Source organism: Macrobrachium rosenbergii, chromosome 31, assembly GCF_040412425.1.
Source record: "Macrobrachium rosenbergii isolate ZJJX-2024 chromosome 31, ASM4041242v1, whole genome shotgun sequence".
NCBI classification, from domain to species: Eukaryota; Metazoa; Arthropoda; class Malacostraca; order Decapoda; family Palaemonidae; genus Macrobrachium; species Macrobrachium rosenbergii.
In genome coordinates, this window is record NC_089771.1 from 18,138,371 (window position 1) to 18,157,883 (window position 19,513).

The 19,513-nt window shown below is 36.8% G+C and overlaps 1 pseudogene; it reads left to right on the plus strand.

Moving 5' to 3' along the window:
- The window catches only part of LOC136855298 (von Willebrand factor A domain-containing protein 7-like), a 40,476-nt pseudogene extending 24,663 nt beyond the window's left edge, over nt 1–15,813 (plus strand).
- Nucleotides 15,814–19,513: the final 3,700 nt, after the last annotated feature.

The window sequence follows — 19,513 nt, forward strand, 5'->3', positions numbered from 1 at the left end:
ATTTGGAAGTCTTGGGAGGAAGGGAGAGAGGATAAATGGTATGAAAGAAGTATTGAGAAGGAAAAACTTCAACATCCAGAGGGTGAGAGTTCTTGCAAGATAGAGATATGTAGGAAGCGCAGGAGTGTCCGTCGAGCTGCTGATGAACCCTGTGTTGATTATTGTAGCAGCTGATTTGTGAACATTTTTTCAAAGGGATTTCATGAATGATTCATTAGTATAAGTATGAATGTAGCAGCGATCAGTGTCTATTCTTTTCATGAAAGCCACCAGCGAGAGACCCTCGGCTAATGACTTTGGTGCAAGCAGTGATTTGTACTTGAATATCAGTCCCCTGCTGTGGGTCACAGCGAGGTTGAAGAAGATCTAAAAGAAAGTATGATTCTGAACTGCAAAGGGCATTAAAAGTCTTTCTTGAATAGCATCGAAATCCATTTTAGTAAATATAGTTCAGTGTTACCAGAAATTTCATGATTACCGAAAGTATTCCGTTATTATTATCATCATCATCATTGTTGTCGTTATTAGTTTATTTAGTTGTCATAGCGAATTATCTCTTAATTTACAACTTTGTGTAACCTTCGCATTTCTTAACAGTAATCACAAGAAAAAATAGTTAAAAAAAATCTTTTCACCAGAAATCTTCAGCCAATACAAGAGTATGCTCCTTCACCCAATACTAATCTCAATCCTCCCCTCACGCTCTTAACCCTCGCAGGTATGCAGAAGGTCTACCCAAAGCCCGACGGTTATTCATCTTACGTCGACGACTTCACCCGCGGGTCGACGGATCCTATCACGGCGTCCCTCGAAGCCTCCTGCTGCGTCCTTCAGGCGGACATAATCGGCGTCGACGTCGTCGGCAACGTCGGCAAATGCCAGATAGACATGGGCGTCCTGGGAGGTGAGTGGGAGATGAGTTCGAGGTCCACTGGGGGAAACAGAATTTCGTAGGCAAGACATAAACCTAATTTAGAGGAAATCGAATTTTGTAGTCAAGTTATTAACCTGATTTAGAGGAAATTGAATTTCGTAGCCAAGTCATAAACCTGATTTACAGGAAATTAAATTTCGTAGTCAAGACAAAAACCTGATTTAGCGGAAATTGAATTTCGTTGTCAAGTCAAAAACCTGATTTAGAGGAAGTCGAATTTCGTAGTCAAGCCATAAACCTCATTTAGATGGTTAGGTAAATTTGTCAGTTCAGAAGCAGTGTGTGAGGCAAGAAAATATTGATTCAGATGGATTTATATCACTTACGCTAGCTTTGGTTTTTTGTGACCCATACACCTCTAGGTTTTAGTTTTCTGTTAAAGAAAACTATTGAGATGGCTATTTGTCTGCCCATCCGCACTTTTTCTGTCCGCCTTCAGATCTTAAAAACTACTGAGGCTAGAGGACTGCAAATTTGTATGTTGATCATCCACCTCCAGTCATCAAACATACCAAATTTCTGCCCTCTAGCCTTAGTAGTTTTTATTTTTTTTAAGGTTAAAGTTAGCCATAATCATGCGTCTGGCAACGCAACAGCACAGGCAACCACGGCTGACTGAGAGTTTCATGGGCCGTGGCTGAGAGCTTCATACAGTACTTTATGCTGTACAGAAAATACGATTGCGCCGAAGAAACTTCGGCTCATTTTTCACTTATTTTTTATATTCACTAATATTAAGCCCCAAATAGCACTTATTGTGAAATGCACTATACCTAGGGGAAAACATACACCCAAAATGAATTATAATTGATGAGTGCTTCTGCCAGAAATCGAACCTTTGCCAACCAGTGATTAACAGTTAACTTTGACCACTCGGCTACTCAGCACTTATAGCAAGCATACATATTTCAGTAGCTACTATTACGTCTTAACTTCCCAACTTCGCTGCACTTTTTTGGATATGCTTATCACCTCAAGCCTTTGATCCAAGTCGGGGAAAAGTGAAGAATCTCTAACCTCTTGTGGCGCAATTCGAACCAACGCTTGTGAAGCCCCTGCCAGACCATTTATTACACGTGCAAGGAAAGTAGATGGGTCAGTTCAAGCGGACAAATAGCTATCACATTCAGCTATGTATTAATATTACTGAAATAGATCCATTCTCACGTTCGTATTAGAGTTTTAGTGGTTACTCCATTTCAGGCGAAAATAGATGAAGAATCTAGTGGTATTTTTTACCAGATGTGTGTATTTTTGATAGTCACGCTTTTCTATCGGCCCTCAGATCTTAAAACCTACTGAGGCTAGAGGGCTGTAAATTGGTATGTTGACCATCCACCCTCCAGTCATCAAACATACCAAATTGCAGCCCTCTAGCCTCGGTAGTTTTTATTTGATTTAAGGTTAAAGTTAGCCACGGATCGTGCGTCTGGCAGCACTTTCCGGAGGCGTCCGTGACCCACCTTCACTTGACCGCATCTGGGGAGCAACTGAGCGTTGCCCGGTCGTAGCTGCGAGTTTCATACGGCATTATATGCTGTAAAAAAAACTCAATTGCGCCGAGGAAAATTCGGAGCATTTTTACTTGTTTAAATGAGTGATATGAAAATTCAGAAAACGAACAAATGTCGGCACAAGCCTCTTAGACGAAGCCCATGTTTGTGGATGAAATGTGGATTGGCTGACTTCTACAGATAACAGAGTATTTACTGGTGATAGCGAAGGGAAGCTTCAGTGTATTTTGGGAACATATTCAACCCTTGCGGGAGATTGTCGAAGATAATTTGAGGAAGAGGGAAATTGTGATGGTAAATAGAGGCCAGGAAGATAGAGCGATGAATATTTGTATAGATGATGAATGAATGGAAGTCGTTTACTTGTTTGGGGGGGATCTGGTGGTCACAGAGTTTGATTCATCCTTTAACCAACAAGTGCAGAATGAGCACAAGATTGACTGTTGCCTATTAATTCCGTATGGAAACTTACCACTCTTAATGCAAAATAATGTATAGTATGTAATATATATATATATATATATATATATATATATATATATATATATATATATATATATATACAGTATATATATATATATATATATATATATATATATATATATATATATATATATATATATATACTTACCAATTATAATTCCCATTGGTGTAAGTTTTCCCGAGGTGTAATGAATCGGATATCAAACGATATTTGGGGCTTGATATTTGTGATTACGAGAAACGTCTTGTTGAAAGTGACAAATGTGTGTGTATATATATGTGTGTGTGTGTGCGCGTTATCTGTGTATGTGTCCCTAAAATATACCAATTACCCAAGGTACACATATATACAGTACAGCTTGTGTAATGCATATTCCATTACCGTATCTCATTTTCGCCACCACTCAAACCAACAATATCGTTCCATCCGAATATCCGACCCTGATATTACCTCGCAGCAGGGGAGAGAGGGTATTCCGCAGTAATTAGAGTAATTGAACTGAATATTTAATGTAGCATCAAATAGAGAGAGCGAATATAATAAACAGTTTCGAGACTGTAAGCGGGACACTACCGTTGACAGGCGGTGGTGGTTTCTGGATAACTTGGCTCCGTAGGGGGCTAGCGCCGTCAGTGCACCTCATGCGGTGCACTGTAAGCATTGCTCACGTTTCTTTGCATCGTCCTTCGTCCCCCAGCTGCGACCCCTATCGTTCCTTTTACTGTACCTCCTTTCATATTCTCTTTCTTCCATCTTACTTTCCACCCTCTCCTAACAGTTGATTCATAGTGCATCTGCGAGGTTTTCCTCCTGTTGCACCTTTCAAACGTTTTTCTGTCAGTTTCTGTATATACATTATTCAGAATAACTTGGAGCTTAGACCATCTTATTGGTAGAAAGATGTGGTCTATATCAATACTTGTGTGTATGTGTGTATGTGTGTGCACGTGGGAATTGATGTATTTATTTGTATTTGCAGTTACTTGTGTAAATAAATCATTTAAATGTTTTACACAAAATTGCAATCTGTTTCTTTGTTGGAGTGGCAAACAGTTTACTCGTGTTTTGTTGGTCTCGTAAATATAAAAACCATAAGATCATACAGGTATATAAAATACAGAATCTACATACATACAGGCATATATACGTATATGTCTGTAAATACAATTGCAAGATATATGTATATCTACATACACACAGACATATATACATATGTCTGTATATACATACGCTATAAAGGCCACTATATATAGCTATATATATATATATATATATATATATATATATATATATATATATATATATATATATATATATATAAGCGTTGCCAACGCAAGATCATGGCTAATTTTACCCTTTAATAAAATAAAAACTACTGAGGCTAGAGGGCTGCGATTTGGTATGTTTGATAATTGGAGGGTGGATGGTCAACATACTAATTTGCAGCCCTCTAGCCTCAGTAGTTTTCAAGACCTGAGGGCGGACAGAAAAAGTGCGGACGGACAGACAAATAGCCGTCTCAGTAGTTTTCTTTTGCAGAAAACTAAAAGCAGTACATTCCTACAAGACGTTAACCAACTTTCTTTAATTCACAAGCTTTTAGTCAATTCTCACCGAACATTAATCCGTTTGTTTTTTCCAACAAGGCATGATCTACGACTTCCAAGTCATCGACATCGGCACCACTTGGGCCTACTTGAAATGGAGCCTCACTCCCACGGCATTTGAAATCCACAAATACACTCTGGTTGATAACGACGACTATACCTGGGAGTTCCCGTGCAAGACGGTGAGTAATGGAATCCGCCTGTTACGAAACTGATCAAATTCTGTGTGTAACGTTTCTCAGTTTGAAGGTCTGTCAGGTGGATGGAAGTAATGCTTCTCAGTTATTGCGTAACCAGGGTGCCTCAATTGTCCTATGAGCAAAGTCTTGGTGGTTACATAAAGAATAAAAAAGTGATTAATTGCCTTAGCTTTTACGTAACGAATAAAAAATGCAGAGTAGATTTAGTTATTGACATAAAACTGATAAAAATTGACGAGTCATGCTTATCGCTATCTTTAAAACCGTTTAACGGCACAAACTTTGGTTAATCTGGGATTATATGAAATGTCTTCTTATCAGTTACTTTTCAGCGCTGGCCAGATTAATGTCATTCGTTACAATGTTCGTAAATCATAATGATACATAACAAAGGAGCAATGGCTTCTATTCCTTTTGCCAAACCTAAGTCAAGTTTTTAGGTAACAGGTTTTCAGTGTACTTCAGTTTTACCTTAGTTTACAAACTACACTTAACATTCTGGTATTAGACACTCAGTTCAAATCATTCTACCTCGAAACTGAAACAGAATTGAACCCGTAGGGGGGGGGGGGGAGGTAGCGCCGTCAATGCACCTCACGCGCGGTGCACGGTAGGCATTACTTAAGGATCTTTGCAGCGTCCCTTCGGTAACCCCTTTTATTCCTTTCACTGTAACTCCTTTCTTACTTTCCAGATGTTGTATTGCGAAACAAAGCAATCTTGTTTCTCAGAAAATATAAAAGAAGTTAAATAACAAATAAGGAGCTAATTCAAGATATATATTTTTAAAAATTTTTGTGCATATATTCCTTCCTATATATTGTCATTATTTTCCCCATAACATTAACACTCGCCCTATCAAAGAATTTTCTCAAAATAGATTTTTATCTTCTTAAGTTTCTTTTTTATGAAATTACCTTATCTAACTTACATTTTTAGATTGAATGAAAGGTATTTTTATGCTTTCAAAAATATCAGTTTTGTATTATTTGTAAGTCTTTAGAAAAGAAACGGTAATTTCTCAGTACATGAGAAAATACCTACTTGAGAAAATGCTTATTGAATGGCTCCACTTTCGTCGTATTTCCTTTGTAAAATAAGCCTCCTTTCAACTATTTTTATTAATCTTACATTATCTGCTGTTTTCATCATATTGTTTTTACTTTTTTCTCATTTTTGTGTATTTCATTTTGGGGAAGCTTTTTATCCAAGATATGTCCTTTTAATTACGTGGATATTGATGATTGCCCTTCAGAATAATAATAATAATAATAATAATAATAATAATAATAATAATAATAATAATAATAATAATAATAATAATAATAATAATAATAATATATGAAGGGGATAGACCCTCTTTTAAACAGGTCTTGTTAAAAAGGAATAATAATAATAATAATAATATATGAAGAGGATAAACCCTCTTTTAAACAGGTCTTATTAAAAAGGACGGCTGTATCCTGCGAATTTATCTTATACAGTATCTTCTCTATTTTCCTTATGATTCGCTTTTCGGGCTCAGCGATGTTGGTCAGCTACTGGCCGATATTCATATTGGAAAAAGGATAGTGCGTGGAATGCGGGAAGTCGTTTATTGAAATATCCAGTCAGAAATCCTTCGCCGTCAGGGATTCGGGTTCTACTTCAGGTGCCGTCGACATGTTTCGACCATCTCGTTGGTCTTCCTCTGGACGTGGTTGAAAGAGATCTGGAGAAACAAGGCGCTTGGGTCGGTATTTATAGCACCGATCATGACCCGCCCCCCCCTATAAATACCGACCCAAGCGCCTTGTTTCTCCAGAAACAGAAAAGATACTGTGTAAGATAAATTCGCATAATACAGCCAACCTTTTTAATAATAATAATAATAATAATAATAATAATAATAATAATAATAATAATAATAATAATAATAATAATAATTAAAAAATACTCATAGCAGCATGAGTCTTGAAAAGGAGAAACTAATCCACAGTTATGTATATGCACATATTATATTTAAAGATAAATCTGTACAGAAAGCTTTCGGGAAACTGTTCGATTCCCCTTTTCAATCAGAATGAAAATGGGAATCAAACAGTACTGATTTATCTTTAAATATATGCACATAATTATACATAACTGTGAATAATAATAATAATAATAATAATAATAATAATAATAATAATAATAATAATAATAATAATGATGACCCCTCCAGGAGGTGTGCTACCGTAACGTGACGGACCTCGAGCCCTGTCTCCTACAGAACTTCCAACTGTCTCCTGTCTTCACCGTTGAAGGAAGTGACTACAGAGGGGGAAACGCCTACGCCTCAGCTACTACGCTTTCTCTAGGTAGGGAATTTCACCGTCTCTAGGTAGGGAATTTCACCATCTCGAGGTAGGGAATTTCACCATCTCTAGGTGAGGAATATCACCATCCCGAGGTAGGGAATTTCGCCATCCCGAGGTAGGGGAATTCACCATCTCTAGGTAGGGAATTTCACCATCTCGAGGCAGGGAATTTCACCATCTCGAGGTAGGGAATTTCACCATCCCGAGGTAAGGGATTTCACCATCTCGAGGTGGGGAATTTCACCATCTCGAGGTAGGGAATTTCATTGCTAGATTGAAATCGACTGATGTGCTCTGTTGCTATTAAGGCATCGTATTCTCAGTCATAGCGTAGCCTATCTACTTTCCGTAGGGGGTTAATGCCGTCATTGCACCTCATGCGGTGCACTGTAGGCATTACGTAAGGTTATTTGCGGCGTGCCTTCGGCACCTAGCTGCAACCCCGCCCCGCCCCCCTTCCGATAATTTCACTGTACCTCCTTTCATATCTTCCTTCTTCCATCTTACTTTCCACTTTCTTCTTCTTCTTTTAACGTGCTTAGACTTTTCTCTGTTGAAACGTACCATTGTCCAAAGTCCATTATTCCTAACTGAGGGCTTGCCAAAATTGTTTACTAAGCTTCTCTTTAACCCCAAGGACAATTCCATGCTTTCTGCTCAATACCAACCTTCATGCAAAGGACATGTAAATGGTGTGTGGGGGTGGGGGGAAGGATAAAGCATTAAGTTTGATTTTACGAGTGTTTTACAAAAATTAGTTCTCGACGCAGGCCAATAAAACATATACAAAAATAATAGGCCTACATGTTATTTCATAAGCTTTCAATGTGAATCATAACAAGATTAATAGGGAATAATCGTTTTATCATTTTCCTTTTACTGCCCTCAACACAGTTTGGCAAAGCGAAGTTTGCCTTGGATTTCCAATCTGTATCATCAACACAGCTGGACCAAAAATGGGGCTGAGATCGTTACAGGAATAACTGTATTCACGGCCCAGTTCAAATTTAAAAGTCTCTCAATTCCTTTCCAGAACCCGCTTCACCCGTAGGCGGCAGGATTGTTGACGTCACCGAGACTACTGTCACCGTCGCATGGACTCCTGTGGATGCAAACTGTATCAGTTTATTCCAGGTAATTTAGTTGTAAAGGAAAATGCATGCAAAAATTTGTAATATAAGCATTATTCTTTCTTATGGTATAACTTGTATGTCTTGAAGTGTACAAGTAAATGCGCTTCAGTATACCAAAGTGAGCATATGTGTATGTGTGTGTGTATATATATATATATGTATGTATGTATGTATGTATGTATGTATGTATGTATGTATATATATATGTATATATATATTTATATATATACATGCATACATATATAATAATAATGTATATATATATATACATATATATATGTATATCTATATATATATATATATATATATATATATATATATATATATATATATATATATATATATAAGCAGATGGATGAATACTTGTATGCCAAAAGTTATAGTAACATATTTTTCTGTTCAAAAAGCCAAGCTCTCTAGCTACCCACGTGACGGAACAGTTCTGTTAAAAAGGATTTTTACATCTTAATTACAAAGTGATCATTAATATTATGTCATGTAATCCTACAGTTACAACTGCAAGGATTATGAAGCCAAGCTATCACTGTGACCTTGTCTGTTGTCTCTGACCTCTGACCCTGCAACCCGACAGGTGTGCCTTAAAGCCGTCGGGTTTTCCGACCCCGATCGGTGCAACACGACGGAAGAAACGTCTTTTGAATTTCTGAATGTAGAGGCCTGTGCCAAATACGAGGCTGAGGTTACCCCTATCGACTTGGAGGGGGACCTTGGCAAAAAATCTCTGACCATCGAGGTTAATACAAAGGAAGGAGGTAGGTTCTGTTTTCAAGAGTTCTTGAATGGGTGCTGTTGATTTCGTTCTCTCACAGGTAGATATGCACGCGCCCGCGCACGCCCACACACGCGCGCACACACACACACACACATATATATACGTTATATATATACGTATATATATGAATATGTTGAAATGAAAAAAAATATATATATATACTGTATATAAATACATATAATTTATACATTTATATATATATATATATATATATATATATATATATATATATATATATATATATATAGGCTATATATATATATATATATATATATATATATTTTTTATCATTTCAGCATATACATTTTGTTTTCTAGAATATTCATAATACGTTAAAACCAGTGAAAACTTTGTCTTATGATATCATAACAAATATGATCACTCCCAAAACTTACTAAAAACCTACAGAAATTATACATTTAAAGAAATGAATAATTATGTTACAGTGCCTATGACAGATTTCAAATGCTGCGCATTCACAATTATCTATTTTCCGTTTACTAATCCGGCTATAAATCTAAATATAAATCACCAGCGGTATAGTTAGATATTTATACCTTATAAGAAACGCAACATTCAACTCAGCTCTGCAGTTAAAAGCCATCGGGATCTTGTGTTTTCGTTTATTGATCTTGACTCTCTCTCACTTCAGTTCCCGGGAAGCCTGTGGACCTTCAGGTGGAAATGGAGTCCTATGAATCGGCCCTCCTGACTTGGTGGGACCCAATGGATCGCGCCCTTTGTGTAAATACGTAAGTCAATCTGTGCTTTAGCAGATCCCAGATGTAGGTATCACTGATTGCTCACACGTACGCACACACTCCCTTACACATATGAATGCTTGTAAATAGATTCACACTGATAGATAAAATGGATCAGTGGTTTGAGATGGTTTGGTCATGTAGAGAAATAGGACGTCGAAGCGTCGATGAATAGTTTATAAGTCGGAAGTGTTAGGAAGTAGCAGGAGAGGAAGGCCTAGAAGGATAGATAGCGTGAAAAGTATAACAATAAAAAGGTCTTTATATCCAGGGAACGCAGAAGTATGTGCAAGAAAAGCTTAACATTTGTGGGTGTGTTCAGTGCGCTACTAATGAGTAGGTGTGAGCAGCGACTAGTGCTCTGAAAGTTTTCTGTATATGGGGTTCATCCATGACTCAGTAGTTGTAGTATGAATGTGAGATTGGTCATGGTTGGTCTTTTTTTTTTTTAACTATTTGAACTACCACCTGTTGAAACATTGTGATGTATATATATACATATATATATATATATATATATATATATATATATATATATATATATATATATATATATATATATATATATATATATATATATATATATATATATATATATATATATACATACTATTATATATATAAAATTATATATATACATATAAATATATTTATATATGTGTGTGTGTGTGTGTGTTTGTGTGTCTGAGCGTACGACGATCACGGTTTGTTTATCGAATTTCGACTGTTAGTTCTGAAATAATTATAGTCAGTCATATGAATCTTTCTTCTTCCTGAAATTCCGCTGCTGATTTCTGACGGCAGATACGTCGTGACCACTGAAATTGTCAGCAGCCTCAGTTCTCGGGAAGTATCGCGCAAGACCTACAGATCAGGAGCAAACGCAGGCATCATCCCACAGCAGCATTTCTTCGAGGAAAAACCTCTTAAGGGGTGTACCAACTACACCTTCAAGGTGTACCCCAGGGGTTTCTCTGGCACCATGGGTCCCTATGCCAGAGAGGACAAGGAGACGCTTGAGATCGGTAAGTGAATGGAATTCATTGGTTAACAATCCTCAACCTCTTGTAACTCACAGTGTTAACTCAGCTAAACAGAAGGACTGGACTGAGCAGTCGACATGAAACACAGGGAGTGGTGATTGTTTGGTTTTCACTAATCCTAGTCAAAGTAAGGACTGATTACAGGAGAGAATGAAAGTGAAATACAGAAGAAATGTAATGGACGGATACATCACTCCTTTTCTTTCAACCATTCTTTTAACCATATAGGTCGCTATAGGTCACTCTGGTATGCAATGCACCTCCAGAAATTTGAAGATTAATAGCTATTGTTACAAGATGAGTTACTGTATGTTTTACAGCCTATTATTCTTAAAACGCAGAGTCCTTCTCAATTATGCATTATACCTCTAAATTCTAAAATTAATAACTCATTTTATGGGTTTTTAGCAAATTTTATCATTCTTGGCGGTACTAAAGTAATGATCAGTCTTAAATAAAAATCGCCTTTTGACATTTTAAACTGTTAAACTTATCATGTGCCCTGCAAATCATTTCGTCCTTTTCCGCCACCTTCTAAAGTGAGAGTTAATTATCATATAAGTTACTTCTTATTTGTCTTCATGCAAAGCAAAAATTACTTCAACATTTTTACCTGTAAAACGCTGTAGCAATAAACAAAAGATTATCTTTTTTGAACACTGAAACATAAGTAATTATATACTTGAACATCAATATATTTCTTTTATTCTTTCCCCAAAAAAAGTGGGCTTAATCAATCTGAATATTATGCCAACAGATCCCATACCTGTAGACTTCGTGAACTTGGGTGACGTCACAACCACTACAATGGACGCAGACTGGGGTTCTATCGACACTTGCCTTGACCACTACAAAGTTTGTCACTACAATGACTACGTAAGTTATGGGATGAGATCAGCGGAGTTCTAACAGGCGATTTGGCAATGTCTCTTGCATCTGAGGCAAACGGAGACTGCAGTGCTGATTTGAAAGGAAGACCAATTTTATAATAAATTTAATTTTCTATCTCCAGTTGCAGAAGTTCAGAGTAGTGTGCTTTGCGCCATTCGTAAACGTAGCAAAAAATTTAGTTTCAAAAGTTCAGAGCTATGCGTCTTACGCCATTCATAAACGTAGGTGAAAATTGAATTTCAAAAATTGAAATTTGTGTGTTTTATGCCCTTCATAAACGTAGAAAAAACTGAGTTTCAAAAGTTCAAAGTTGTGTGTTTTACGCCATTCATAAACGTAGACAAAAATAGTATTTCAAAAGTTCAAAGTTGTGTGTTTTACGCCATTCATGAACGTAGACAAAAATTTTGTTGCAAAAGTTCAAAGTAGCGTGTTTTACGACACTCATAAACGTAGAACTAAGCATGCTTACAATCTTAGTAAACGCTTTCCTTTTTTTGCAGTTCATTATGAACTTATCAACTAAGCGAAAATATACAATTATGTATATCATCACAGCTGTATCTTTCAAAATAATTGTGGATTTTTTACTTACGATTTCCGGTCACAGTATTACATTTTTTCCTAGTGAACACTTAAAAATTATATTTTTAAAGTTATTGATGTACTTCCGAGTTATTTTAGAACATGACGTTAGTTTCTAACTGGGTGCACATTACACTAATATATAACAAAGAGATTAGATAAGTGTTTTAAGTTACTAAATTAATATACTACGTGATAGACCAATCTGCCACGATATGATAAACAAATAATCTATATGCAAAAAAAAAATTTAATCCTTTCTGATTGTCTTCCAAAAACAAAAAGATATCGGGAATTTCCAGTCCTTTAAGATATTTTTTTTTTATAGAAATCAATAATAGTGATTGTTTATAATAGTCACTAATTATAATTTTTCAAAACAGACAGTAGTTATACTTGTTTTTAACAGTTTATTGTGATAAGTCACCATTCTTGAGGGTACATTCAGGTGAAGCTTCAGATTCCTAATAGAAAATTAATTGATCTTTGCTATTTCTACTTTGTTTTAGGCTACTTATCTCATGAGACACCATCTTCAGTCCCCCTGATTATGAAAACAAAAGTATCTCTTTATTTTACCTCCATTTTATAATTCCAGGAAGAAGGTTATCTTTACAGGAAATTGAATCTAAAAGTGCCGTAATTCTATGCAGTCCTTATGTCGATGCTTAGTTTAGAAAAATCGGTGTTTTTAACCTTTATTTTTGATACGAGCTTGATGGCGCACTCTATGCTGCGCTGGAACCTGGCGCTTCCTGTCATGTCTCCCTACCCCGATCCCTACCTATACTCACCCGGGACAGACAAACAGGTTTGCAGGAGGAGGGTGGATGTGTCCTGTCTCCCCTACTCTCTCTGATCCCACCACCTGCACTCCACCTGGTGGACAAACAGTTGCAGAGGAGGTGAGCATGTCATGTCCTCCCTACCTTCTGATCCCCCCCTACCCCGCCCCCACGGGCCGGACAAACAGGTTTACAGGAGGAGGGTGGATGTGTCCTATCCCTCCTCGATCCCTGCTGGCAACCACCCGGGGTAAGGACAAACAATAAAAGACCACTCGGATTTTAGTATTATTATAAGAGGCGATGATGCTGTTAAAAGGAAAAATTGTGTTATTTTTCCCTCAGGATACGATTGAAGTCTACGGGACTCGGAACATGGACGACATTTTCTGACCTCATCGAATGCGTAGTCTACCACGTCTCCGTCAGCTCGGTGACGCCATCTGGCGCCGTCAGCGAAAAGAAAATGGCTGACGCTAAGACGGTCGATGTCGGTAAGCTATGCCATACGATTCTGTAGAGATTTGTTTGTCTTTTTTATTTTAATTATTTATACTTCTTTGGGCATCTTTCTCGGGCACCTTATTTCAGACACGGGAAAGAGTGGTGTGATACAGTATGACTGTATTAAGCTCAGCTTTCGTATAAAATGAAACGAGTTGTGGGGGTTAATTCACGAATAATTTTAATGATATCGCATGGAAGATAATGCTAGCATTTGTAAAAGTCTTGTATATCTCTCGTGTAAATCATTGTGAGGAAAAGCTTCTCTTATTTTCTTAAGTATTCCAGTGCCGTCGATTATCTGGTAATGCCATTGAAAATGTTTAGTGTAATAACGCTCGCCTAAAGGTACACTTAAAGCCATCGTTAGTCGAGAAATTTTCCATGAACCGCCACTGAGAAAGGTTACGAACAGCTAATTAATATTCTGATCGTTAGAAATAATCTTTAATTGGAACTAATTCATGTTAATTAGACCACTGGCCTGGGTGCGTTCAGTTCCATGAATCTGATTTTAAAGCCTAAGCGGTGGTTTTTTTATACCCTTCCAGCACCGGGCTCGCCGCAGAACCTGACAATAGGACAAATAACAGCCCACTCTATCTCAATCCAATATGACGACCCAGCAGAGAATCCGCAGTGCGCTGCGCACATCGGTCTAGACATCGCGAAAGCCAATGGTGAAGACAAGCAATTGCTCTCTTCCACATCACTTGTGAAGGGCCACATCAAAGAGCACACTTTCGACAAACTGGACGCCTGCACGAAATACATCATAAAGATCATGGCCTCATCTCCTGAAGGGTTAGCTAGTGAATGGGACAGCATCGATGCCACAACTGCCATTGAAGTCAGCGGTCCCGCTCAGAACTTCCGGGTTGACGGAAAGACCACAACTTCCATCAACCTGAAGTGGTTCGAGCCGGAAGTTAACGGACGCTGCGTCCACAAATACACCCTCTCCTGGGAGGGCGGTTCCAAGACCATCGAGCCAACGACTCCAGAAGATACTTTACCCCACGAGGTGGAACAGCTTGTGGGTGGTTTAACTTCTTGCACGGAATACACTTTCGAACTGACCCCTTCAACTGCTACTGATCTTGATGGTCCTGTTGTGACACTCACAGATAAAACAAACTGCTGAGTTCTGCTTTAAGACAGTAATTTTCATCAAATATTTTTTTAATGCAAACTGAATCAACGCATTTGCATTGAAAAAATTACCTGAATCATCTGTTCCACTCATTTTTAAAGAAGATAAATATTAAGCTAGTTAGCAGGCTATATCTCTTTCAAGGTGTTTATGAATTAAAGGGGATAATAAACTTAAAATTCTGATGCTCCACTAAAAATTTCCACATATATAATATATAAGTTTCAGTAGATGTTTATTAAGACCATTTTGCTTAGACTGTACGTAGCAGTTCAGTGAAGCAATAGCTCTTTTGTCATTTTCCAATAATTGTATATTTGGTCGACACAAGAATCTGTTTCCCACAGAATCTAAACTTTCCAGATACAACCAAATAAAAAAAATCTTCATAAATGACAGTACTGAGCTACACCACTTTTGCTTTGTCATTCCCAGTGACTTTGACTTTAAAGAAAGCCTAATCACGCAAAGGTGGTATCAGAACTCCCTTTTGCTAGTTGCATGCAACGAACGTTATGTGACTACGATCTTGTTTTTCCGAAGAACCGTTATCAGAGTGAAAGGGAGAAACTAAAAATAGGAAAACAAATTAATTCATTAATTCCAATAATTTCTGGATGGTTTTAAAAAGAAACATTTATTTATAAATTTGTTATTGTTTACTTTGAAGAATTGTTTGGCTAATACGGTAGTCTTTCTTGGTGCAGTAGTTAGTAAATTACATAAAAGATTAAAGTTTATGTAATTCGCAGACTAAATTGCATAAAAAATTATTCTTTTTGTGAGATGTTAAATACGTGATTGCTCTGGAACTCTTCTGTTATTCAATTGTTTATCCTCAATGGATTTTCTTTGGAAATGAATGTTCTATTACTTTTTTTAAGCCGACTGATATGTAAGGTGAAATAACCAGACCTTTGGAGCAAGGGACTAAAGCTCTTTATTTCACTGTAATTCAAGAACTTGATATTTGTGATTCGACTTTTGTTGTTCTTACATATAGGAGTTTTTACAGGTAAGGGAAAATTATATAACCGTTGGTTAGTGGATACTGAAAATTAAGCAGTAATAAAAACAGCCTATAGTGTTCTAGAATTTTTACTACAGGACCTCGCTGACGGAAATTACCTTTTAACGATCTGAGTAGCCTTAAACTATACTATGGTATATTGTGAGAATTTTGTTGTATTATTGTTACCATTGAGTGTTGTTGAATTTCATTTTAGAGAACCACTGACCTTGGGTATTTTTTTCAGTTGCGAGTCCGTCAAGGATGGTAACTTTGAGACATTTTACATACTACAGTTCATTTGAAATTCTTTATTCATGGTCAGTTTCATTCACCGCACCTGATTAACAAGAACGGATTATGTCCAGTCCAATCCCGATGTAATGGTTTTGAAAAGTTGAGAAAGGGTGATTTGGTCATTTTAGAAAAATATTCAGAAGTGAATGTCAAATCGGGACTATTTACAAATAATATTGAAAGTATTCTTGCTAATCAATTGATTAAAACGGGGAATTTTAATGAGCCTGTTTGTGATATTTTTGAACTACATTGTAACTAAAACAAAAAAAAAAGAAATCAAAGCCCACCTCAAAAAAGACAAAACAGAAGCGTGAATTGGAATACAGTTATAAAAGAAAATTATGTAATATCAAATGTGGAGAAAAGATAGAGATGTGAACAAAAAGAATTGTAACTTCAGTTAGTGAGGAAAAGATTAGATATAGCTTCCAAATCAAATCATCATTTCCTTTTTTTCATATTTGAAAAATGACTGACAACCTGAATTCGGTCAAGCTGTTCTGGACTAAGCTGCCTCAAAGTGTTTTGTTGGAAATGTTCAGAGTAAGTTGCACTTAGTTACCTGCAAAAAATTAATCAGATTATGATTCTGTTGAAGAACTGATGTTAGAGTGGCTTATACTATCTACCACACAAGGGGAACTTTGCAAATGAACCACAGAGGCCTTCTCGGAATTAATATCCATCCTCAGTTGATGAATCCCAATAGGCGAAAATTAATCTCAACACAACACGAAACAAGTAAAAAATGTGCCGAAATTTCTTCGGCGCAATCGAGTATTATGTACAGCGTATAATGCTGTTTGAGCCGCGGCTCATGGAACTTTCACCCACGGCCCGGTGGTGATATGTGTTGTTGGCACCTGTAGCCGTGCCAGACGCACGATCATGACTAACCTTAACCTTAAATCAAATAAAAAATACTTAGGATAGAGGGCTGCAATTTGATACGTTTAGTGATTGGAGCGTGGATGATTAACATACCAATATGCAGCCCTCTGGCCTCATTAGTTTTTAAGATCTGAGGGCGGACAGACAAAGTGCGGACGGACAGACAAATAGGCATCTCAATAGTTTTCTTGTACAGGAAACTAAAAAACAGAGCACTGAGTCCAGCACTGACAGCAGCTCTGCTACTTTGAGAATTTTCTAATATAATGAAAATTTTAGGGTGTGCTTCATCATTCTGAAAAATATCTAGAATGCCCCCACAGCACTGCACCTTCTGGCTGCATTAATTTCATGATGCCATTGGCCAAATCGTGACGTGCACGCTTCCATCGATGAATTCTTTCAAAACTTCGCGGGTTATTGAACCCAAACTCCTTGACTAGGCAGACAGGGAGTAACTATGCCTTTTCAGTCGTTGATATTGTAACGCAGGTTATTCACCGAAGCTCTATATTCCGGCAGTTCTTGATGGCTATTAGCTCCTCTTTAGTTCCACTAATCCACAGTGAGTTTAAAGTTGCTTGGTGTGGTGATCAGCTAGAACCCTTTAGGAAAATTTTTAAACTGACACCGTGGACAATGTGTACTACGTAGCAAGGAACTGCAGCAGTCCTATGGTGAGGATTTCATTCTCATCACGATCTACGATATACTGTGAGGTTAGAAGTAACACTTACCTTTCCCCCAGTTGGTAAGTCTAAATTCATTATCTCACAGTTTGGACTTCGTTGCTTCATTTTCTTGTATTTCTGACTATTTAAGCAATAAAAGACAAACTTCCCGATTTACCAGTGATTTTCTCATCTGCTTTAACGTATATTAGGTTAGTATTCTGATTCGGTAACATTTGAGGATTGAAAATACATTCTCCGAGATTCACGTTGCTGAATGATTTGTGGTTAGGGTAAACAGATTTTCATTTTGCATGTGGCGTCTTGTACAGTAGATCTTCTCCATAACTGATTATCGACATCGCGGCAAACTACTTCCTTTTCTTGTCAGGTGAGTCTTGAGTTTCATGAAGCTGCTTGAATGTGGTATGAGCTTTCTGTTGGCTTTTTCTGTTCTTTTTCAAAACACGCGTGATACTGCCATCCAGTTTCTAAATCGAAGATCTCCCATAAAAGATCTATGTAATTTTAGAAGTGATAATACATTAAGTGGAAAATTTTTGAAGGAGGAATATGTTACGTTGGGGTGCTGCAGCCGTCAGTTTAGGCAGGGACTGAATCTGGCATGGCTTTCTTTTATTATGTCTTTGGGTTACCAGGTGCATATTCCCGAAGCAAAGTACACTCCTAATAAAGGATATTGTGGTCTCTGATATTTGAGAGTATAAAAAAAAAACTTGTTTGAATCAGTTCCAAAACTAGGCATGTGTTGAAAATCGAAATTAGTTGTCAAGGTGGAGACGAGTTTATTTCTATTGTAGGTTTAGAACTTGAATTCAACAGAAACATGTACAGCAGAGCTGGAATCAACTTCTCTCTTTCGTGATGGCTGGATCGATAAGTCACTGCCATCTATGTATCAAAGCCAGTAGGCCTATGTTCGAATCCCGGTCAAGGTACATGCACCTACATAAAGTTTTCTTTGGATGTAAGATGTTCATAATGTAAAAGTGAATTTGATAGTAAAGGGTTTTTAGTAGTCTGTTGTTTAATATCATATATATATATATATATATATATATATATATATATATATATATATATATATATATATATATATGTATGTATATGTAATGTATATACATACATATATATGTATATATATATATATATATATATATATATATATATATATATATATATATATATATATATATGTTACTCAAAATCAAAACCTCTTCACATTACTTAACACAAACACTTTTACATTTACTGAACATCGCATCTGTTCCTTGCATCTATCTCTCTCTCTCTTCTCTCTCTCTCTATATATATATATATCTCTCTCTCTCTCTCTCTTAGACAACCACTCCTGCTCTAATCACCAAAAATTCCCGAAGAAGAAAAAATCAAGGGGGTACTATATAATCCTTTCGTAAAACCCTCCTCATGATCTTTGGGGCTTCCGGACTAATCCATTTGCTGGGGGGATTTCTTTTCGACGCTTTTCATCTTAAGGTTCATAATCCGGGATTTCTCTCGAGTCTCTTATGTGAGGTCCATAATCCCGGTCTTTAAGCTCTCATCATTATCTTCTAAACTTTTTTTACCGCGCCATTATGAGCTAATTAGTAATAAAATCACAATTTTCAGTCAACTTCTTTGATGTTCAGGTTACTTAAAACTTGCCCAGAAGAGATCACCAATCTCAAAACGCCAAGTTTTTTTTAATTTAATGTGTTGTAGATACTGCAATATTTTCACTTGAGTTATTTACACTTGAATTTGAAAGGAAAGGAAAGAAAGTAAAATCAATGATTGTTTCAAATTTATTTATTTCATTGAGTCACAACACACACTGTATAGAATTCAGTAGCACTTACTTATATGTAATACTTGGGCTCCATACAGAAGAC